At 43.9% G+C, this 8,263-nt stretch overlaps 1 pseudogene; it reads right to left on the bottom strand.

Moving 5' to 3' along the window:
- Nucleotides 1–354: 354 nt before the first annotated feature.
- Nucleotides 355–6,697, bottom strand: LOC141569566 (ferritin heavy chain pseudogene; annotated as a pseudogene).
- Nucleotides 6,698–8,263: the final 1,566 nt, after the last annotated feature.

Consider the following 8,263-nt stretch of genomic DNA (forward strand, 5'->3'; position numbering starts at 1 on the left):
TTGGGGATTTCCCTCCCTTCCGGGGCTGCCTATCTGGCTGGATTCCCAGTTTACCCACCCAATCTTGCTTAACCCATTGATATACCTGTGGGCTAACAGAAAAAAAAAACACAGAACAAAAAGGAACATGGTGTCAGAAGATCTACATTCATGTCTGCATCCCATAACTTCTCACCTGCGTGGCCTCCCTTGTCTCACTGGTGAAGACATGGTCATAATACCTGCCTTCCTTCCTTCCTGAGATTCTTATAAAAATAAAATAATAATGTAAATAAAAGGACTTTCACTTGCAAAGTGCTGTTGTTATTGTTTTAGTTTATCAACCCCTTGGCTATGGGGAAGCCAGCCTAAGGCTCATTTCCCATTGTCACTGTTGCCCAGGGTGAGCTTGTCAAGGAGATACTATGCCATGCTGGCTTCCAGGGCCCCCAGCTTGCTACTGAGAATTAACATACATTAACATTTTGACTGAATGACGTTTCTGATAAAGCTGAAGATCCCCTGTATTTCAGTCCTTGCCTTTAGTCCCATTGCCTACACCTCTTCCCCAGAGGCAACTGCAAAGATGAATTCTAGACCATGTTTTTAAAATACTTCTACTATACACATGCACCCACAGACATCAGGGCCCCAGGCCACCCACCTCACCCCACACCCACATATCACAGCGTTTATCAGGGGAAGATTTCCCTTGTGTTTTCCAGGGTCCCAGGGAGTACCTTCTCCCCCATCCATGGACATCCTGAGCTGCATACAGTTAGGGCATGAGTCAGTGTATAGAGACTCCCGGAGACCTGTTTTAAACTTAAAATGTGAAGGTTTTGCAGTGCCCGCGCGCGCGCACACACACACACACACACGACTCAATGAAAGACCTTTGTTTATTTAGGAAGCAATAACTTTCTGGGGAAAAATGGTAAAACTGGAAGAAAACAACTTAAGTGAACGTTTTGCAAGGGCAATACTGCAATGTGCCTGGTCGGCATGGTGACCAGGGGAAGTCATTCCCTGGCTACGGGGCAGGCAGTCCAGGCTCAGTTCTTGTCGCTGTCGCCCGGGGTGCGCTTGGCATCCGTCAGGCCGGCTTCCAGGGGCCGCCACTTGCGCAGGCTGGCGATGAGGTCCCGCAGATCTCTGATGGACTTCCCCTGCTCGCACAGGTAGTGTCTGTCCAGGAAGGCGTACAGGTGGGCGTCCATCTTCTCGGTGGCCAGCTGGTGCAGGTCGAGCAGGCTCTGGTTCACGCTAATAGCCACGTGCAAAGCACACTTCATGACGCCCAGGCTGCTATTCCAGTGGCTGAGGTAAGGCCTGCGGATGTCGCGCTGGTTGCGGAGACCCCCACGCTGGTTCTGCAGCCACATCAGCCTAAAGGCGTGCTCCCTCTCCTTGCTGGACTTGCGCAGGAAGAACTGGCTGAAGTGCTTCAAGGCCACCTCATGGCTATCGAAATAAGAGGCCATGGACAGGTACAAGGACGAGGCGTAGAGCTCCAGGTTGATCTGGTAGTTAATGGCGGCCTCGCAGTGAGGGTGGTAGTTCTGGCGCACACACCGAAGCGGCAGGATCATTATGGCTGGCGGCGCAGGTGTGCGACTCGGAGCGCTCAGGCCAAGGCGGCGGAAGTGGCGGAAGTGGCAGAAGTGGCGGAAGTGGCAGAAGTGGCGTCTGACGGGCAGGTGGCGTCGGCAGGAAGGGGCGGGGCTTCGAAGCGACGTCTGGCTGCGTGACCAGGAGAGCCAGACAGGCCTACTCTGTAGTTGTGCTGCAAGTGGCTGGCGGCTGTGAGCTCTGAGATGGGACAGGAAATAGGGCCCGTGTAAAGCGGTCTGGGTGGCGGTGTGGTGGGTGGGAGTGAAGATCCATTAGAGGAGCGGGGCTGGCGGGGTGGGGGGGTGGGGGGTGGGGCTGGGATCCCACTGGCAGAAGGGCAGGGCCCTGGTGTTCTAGGTTCCATCTGAACCTTGATGAGGCATGAAACCTGGTGCCATTCTGTGCTGTCTGGAGACCACTAAAAAAAAAAATAACACTTCTGTTGAGATATAATTTATATACTATAAAATTAACCATTGCAAGTGAACACTTTTATGGTTTTTCATAGAGTTGTGCAATACCATACTCTAATCTTAGAACATTTTCATCACTCCAACATGAAATTTCCTACCCATGAGCAGTTACTCCTCATTCTACCTCTCCCCGGGTAGGGCAACCACTAATTGACTTTCTGTCTCTATAGATTTGCCTATTCTGGACATTTCAAATACATGGAATCATGCAATATGTGGTCTTTTGTGTCTGACTTCTTTTACTTAACATACTGTTTTTAATATTCATCCTTTTTATTGCTGAATAGTATTCCATTACATGGATATACCACATTTTGTTTATTCTTTCATCAGTTGATGGGCATTTGGGTTGTTTTCTTTTTGTGGCTATTATGAATAATGTCGCTATAAACATTTGTGTATAGGTTTTTGTGTGGACATATGTTTTTGATCCTCTTGGGTATATATCTAGGAGTAAAATTGCTGAGTCACATGATAACTCTATGTTTAATATTTTGAGGAACTGCCAGAATGTTTTCCAAAGTGGTGCACCATTTTACATTCCCATCAGCAATGTGTGAGGGTTCCAATACTTTTATTGTCTATTTAAAAACAATTTTTTTTAGTCCTCTTAACTGTAAGGTGGTAGGTATCACATTGTGGTTTTGATGTGTATTTCCCTAATTACTAATGATATAGAACATCTTTGTACATGCTTGATGGCCATTTGTATATCTTCGTTGGAGAAATGTGTATTCAAATCCCTTGTCCTTTTAAAGTAGAATTGATTGCCTTTTTATTGTTGAGTTGTTAATAGTTCTGTGTTTATTCTGGATACAGGTGCCTTATTATATATATGATTTGCAAAAGTTTTCTCCCATTCTGTGGATTGTCTTTTCACTTTCTTAATGGTGTCCTTTGAACCACAAAAGTTCTTAATTGTGATAAAGTTTGACTTACCTATTTTTTTATTTTGTCACTTGCTGTTTTGGTGTTATGCCCAAGAAACTGTTGCTTAATTCAAGGTCACAAAGATTTACCCCTAGGTTTCCTGCTAAGAATTTTATAGTTTTAGCTCTTATATTTAGGTACATTTAGGTCTCTGATTGATTTTGAGTTAATTGTTGTATATGATGTAAGGTAAGGATCCAACTTCATTCTTTTGCATGTGGATCTCCAGATATCCCAACACCATTAGTTGAGAAGGCTGTTCTTTCTCCATTGGATGGTCTTGGCACACTTATTGAAAATCAATTGACCATAGATATATGGGTTTATTTCTGGACTCCCAATTCTAGTCTGTAAATCTACATATCTAAACCTATGCTAGTACAACACTGTCTTGATTACTGTAGTTTAGCAGTAAGTTTTGAAATAGGGAAGTATGAGTTGTCCAACTTTATTCTTCTTTTTCAAGATTGTTTTGGCTATTCTGGGTCCCTTGTATTTCCATACGAATTTTAGAGTAAGCTTGCAAATTTCTTCCAAAACAGCTAGCTGGGATATTGATAGGAATTGTATTGAATCTATAGATAATTTGGGGGAGTATTGATATCTTAACAATATTAAGTCTTTTGATCCATAAACGTGGGGTGTCTTTCAATTGATTTAGGTCTGGGACCTCTTAAAATATAGATTTTGATTTAGACTGGGGCCAAAAATCTCAATTTCTAAACAAGCTTTCAGGTGAGAGTAGCAATGCTCTAAAAGGGAGAAGTCTTCCATCCTCTGTTGTCTTAGTCCATTCAGGCTGCTGTAACAAAGTACCATAGCCTGGGTGGCTTATAAACAATAGACATTTATTTCTCGCAGTTCTGGAGGCTGGAAGCCCAATATCAGGGTGCCGGCATGGTTGGGCTCTAGAGAGAACTCTCTTTTGTGTTGCAGATGGACATCTTCTTGCTGTGTCCTTACATGGTCAAAGGGGTGAGGGAGCTCTCCAGTCTCTTTTATAAGGACACTCATCGCATTCATGAAGGTTCTACTCTCATGACTTAATCATTCCCCAAAGGCTTCACTTCCAAATACCACCACATTGGGGGTTAGAATTTCAATGTGTGACTTTTTTTGGGTGGGAGACACAAACATTTCATCTCTAGCATTTACTGAAGTTTGAAGTTAGGAAGGACACATATGTATTGGTCTCCACAAGCAGAAATGCCTGTTCCTGCCTCACAGGGCTTCTAATAGTTACAATAGATGTGGGTTCTTATGGGAAAGGGGAGAGGCCTTCCTCCTATCAGGCAAAATTGTGAAAGACTTTACATTTGGCAATGTTTACAGGGTGTTCTTTATAGAGCACCCTTCGTGGTTATCTCTACCTGTCATCGATTTTGGGCTATGTTCTAACTCTGTAAATTGTGGAAAACTAATAATGCAAATGATTCTTGTCCACAGAAATGCAAATGAATTGTGTCTGGTGGAATGCAACTTATTTTGGACTCATTTTGCATCTACTTGTGCATTCATCTCCATGTTCCTTGTTGCCTGCCTGTATACATATGGCTCTTTGAATTCTCCTTTGAATCACTTGTAACATCTTACTGGGTTCCTTATTAATGAATGAGTGACGAAAACCTTTCTTCGAAATATATTTATATTTACACGAGAGTCATAATTTTACTTTATTTTTCTTTAATTATCCTCTAACATTCCTTTCTCATCCTGGCCCCACTAGGAACACATTCAAACCCCGCAGGAGTTGACTTACTGCATTAGGCACTTTTATTGGCTGCTCACCAGAGATATGATTCTGGAAAAGTATTTGGGATGTAAAGGCATAAAATTCCTGACTGGATGTGGACTGGATGGATAGCATCTCTGAGGAGAAGGAGGCAGAGGTACTCTGTGGAAGCAGGGAACCAATACAAACCAGAGGGGGAAGGGGGCATTTATTTATTTTATTTTGTTTTTTTATTATTTTTTTTAAGGAGGGCACAGCTCACAGTGGCCCATGCGGGGATCGAACAGGCTACCTTGGTGTTATCAGCACCACGCTCTAACCAACTGAGCCAACCGGCCACCCCAGGAAGGGGGCATTTAGAAAGCAGTCCACAGGTGGGATCTCATCAACAGAACACTGTAGCTACTATAGGCCGAGGCTGGCCCAGTGCATGCTAAGGAGGGCAGAGAACTAGGTGTGACCGGTAAAGTCCCATAGAAAACCAGAAGCAGCTGAGAACCAGGGGAGTGGCGAGAGCTTCCAGGCAGGGAAGGTAGTCAGCAGAGATTTGAGGAGTGGAGGGTTGACTGACTCACAGGGCAACCTGACAGGCTGAGATGCAGCATCTGGGTAAAATTAACCCTGGAAGGAGGTAGGAACATGAGCTTTTGGAGTAAGGACAAAGGACTCCTTTATCAGCACTTGTGTGTTCTCTGAGTCATAGTGCAGAAAGGGCTGTTGGGACCCACAGATACTGAGGGTGTGGAGTCTTCAGGACCGGGCCATGGGCTCCGTCTTCCACAGAAGCTTCCTTCCAGCTGGTGATCAGAGGTAGAGAAGCTCTTATGCATTCTGGTTGACTCCGCCAAAGGGCATCTTTTTAGCACAAAGGCCATAGGAAAGTTTTATGGTGGCTCCTGCTTGGTTGGTACTAATGAGACATGTCCCACATGCATTATATTAATGAGACCACCCACATACATTACATTCTGAAGAAGGGAATGCTCCTTCCACTCTCCACTTCCTCACTGTTCTGATTTGGGGGAAAAAGGAGAATTGCTACCTTGAGGGCCAAAGGAAAGGCCTCTAAACTTAAAAATGTCCATTGCATGTGCTGGTATATAAAAGTTGATGGCTGATATTAGTTCAGTTAAATATAAATTTTCTCTAAAGTTGCAACCTTTACATTTTATTCAGTGTGGTAGATACGTTCCATTTGTCTCTCCGGTACTGTTCTCTGTTCTTCTTAATCTTACTCTGAGACCTGGGAGGCTGACCTGTATGGACTGCATCCATGGGCCCTCTGGCTTCTGTTTGGGTTCAGCCAATGGGAGGCACTGTCAGGAGATGGGAGGGCAGGAGGAGAGTGAGGTTGGAATAGTTGTTATTGTCTTGGCTCCCTTTCTTTAGGGTAGATAATTAAGAGGCAAATCTATTTCCCTTTTATAGATTTTTGCTCCCTGGATAGAATGGGACCATTCTCAGGATGGGCCTTCTGCAAACACTGCTCACTTCAGAGAAATTTACACCACAGAACAGATGTTCTGTGGCTCAAGTTTAATGCGCAGCCTAAGAAATTCATGAGGACCCAGAAACCAGTATGCAGCTGTACATTCCTTCAGGCCAGAGAATAAATGGAGCTGATAGAAGAAATAAAGCGCCTCATCCAGGACAGTCTCAGGCAACAAAATGATGGCCGAAGTGGAGCTGCCACCCAAGATTCACGCTCTAGTTGTCTAACCTGTGGATCTCTCTGGCTCCTGGCTCCCTTGTTTCCTTAGGTGATTGGCCCTTTGGTTACCTGTCCTCTAAGTAATAGGCCCATTAGCAAGAGGAGTGGGAAAGAGAAAGCAGGGAGAGTTATTTTCTACTTGTTAGTAGCCATGTTAAAAAGTCTGGTTAGGGGAGAAGTTGACATAATGAGGTTTGACGATTATCTGTTTATTTCAAGTAAACCTTTGCCCTTCCTTGCTCACCTTCTACTGCCCATGATTACAGCTTTTGCAGGGTGTTCTGCACAGCACTGCCTAAGTGAGTCCAATCAATGTAGACAAGGGATTATAGATGCTGACTATTTAATTAGATACCTCTTCATTATTTGCTCCTAGGCAAGAAGGCATAACCCTTATTTGCAGGTAGCTAAAAGTGGATTTTAAAAGTTTTCTTTGCGGGTTGTCTTTTCTAAATAGAGGGCAAATAATTTTCATTATGTGACATTCAGTTTCTTCATAGAGCACACTAGGTAGACTAGGATAGAGTAAGCTATGCTGTAGATGCAAACAAAACCTTAAAATCTCTATAGCTGAAGACAAGATGTATTTCTTGCTCACATCAGAGTCTGAAGCAGGTGAAGTGACTCTCTTTCATGGCGCTTCAACAACGGTTACGTTACAGATGCAGGCTCAATTCCATCCTGCAGTCCTACCATCTCTGAACGCTTCACTTCCAACTACACAGAAGGGAGAGAGGAAGCATAGAGACATCCCACTTAGTCTTTATTGCCTTGGACCAGAAGTCCTATGCACTTTAGCCCAAAGCAACTTCAGTGGAGGCTGGGAAATGAGGGGGAAAACATGTGATATTCAATGAGTATTATAATATCTTCCATGCTTGTTTTATCCATTTCTCCTTTTTATTTTTGAAAAAAAATTACTTAGAACTCACATTTTTGACCAATGTTATATGCTTACTTATTTATTAGAGTGTACTTATAGCAAGGGTTCTTTTGAAAACAACAACAACACCACCATACAGTTGTGTGTGTGTGTGTGTGTGTAAACATACTAAGTAATGCAACTTGTGTGGTCCCATCACCTCATAATTGCTTCTGGTATTCCACCATGGTCATATTTCTCTTCCTTCCCAGGTCCTAGCTTGAGATTCAGACTCAGATCAAACCCCATCTCCTACCTAGGACCTCTTCTGTCTAAAGTGAACACAGCCTCCTCTGAAGATCTATAGGGATTAGTGCCCACACGATTAGCATGGCAATCAAGCATGGACCACCCAGTGACTGCGTGTCTGTAGTTGCCTTGAACTATTAATCATCTCCTTTTCTGTTGTGTCCCTTTGGATATGTTGTCCCTGACTCATAAGCTCTTGAAGAGCAAACACCCTTTCTTTACCTCCACAGTACCCACCAAGATAGAGTAACACAGAATAGGTGCTCAAAGACTTTGGTCAGATTTAATCTGATTTAATTGGCTTGATAGAGTCAGCAAACATGTTGTAAGCATCTAAGTGCCATGTTCTAGGATCTGTGCTAAGAATTGTGGGTAAAGAGATTACAACACAGTGGCTATCCTCAAGAGACTTTCAGAACTTTAGGGATAGACTGAACACAAACTAACAGGATGTGGTAGCGTCTCCAAAGATGACCCCAACAATTCTTTGCCTCCCCATTTGAGCATACTGCTCCTCATGTAAAGAGTTGGCACTTATTTTTCCTGCCCAGTGAGTGCCTTGACCAATAGAATGTGGTGGAAGTGGCATTCTGCCGAAGAGGATGGGCATGATTCTCTTCCTTCCACTCTTGGAACACTCCCCCTCTGAACCC

The sequence above is a fragment of the Rhinolophus sinicus genome, chromosome 18 (genome assembly GCF_057876585.1).
Source record: "Rhinolophus sinicus isolate RSI-liver-muscle chromosome 18, RSI-T2T, whole genome shotgun sequence".
NCBI lineage: Eukaryota > Metazoa > Chordata > Mammalia > Chiroptera > Rhinolophidae > Rhinolophus > Rhinolophus sinicus.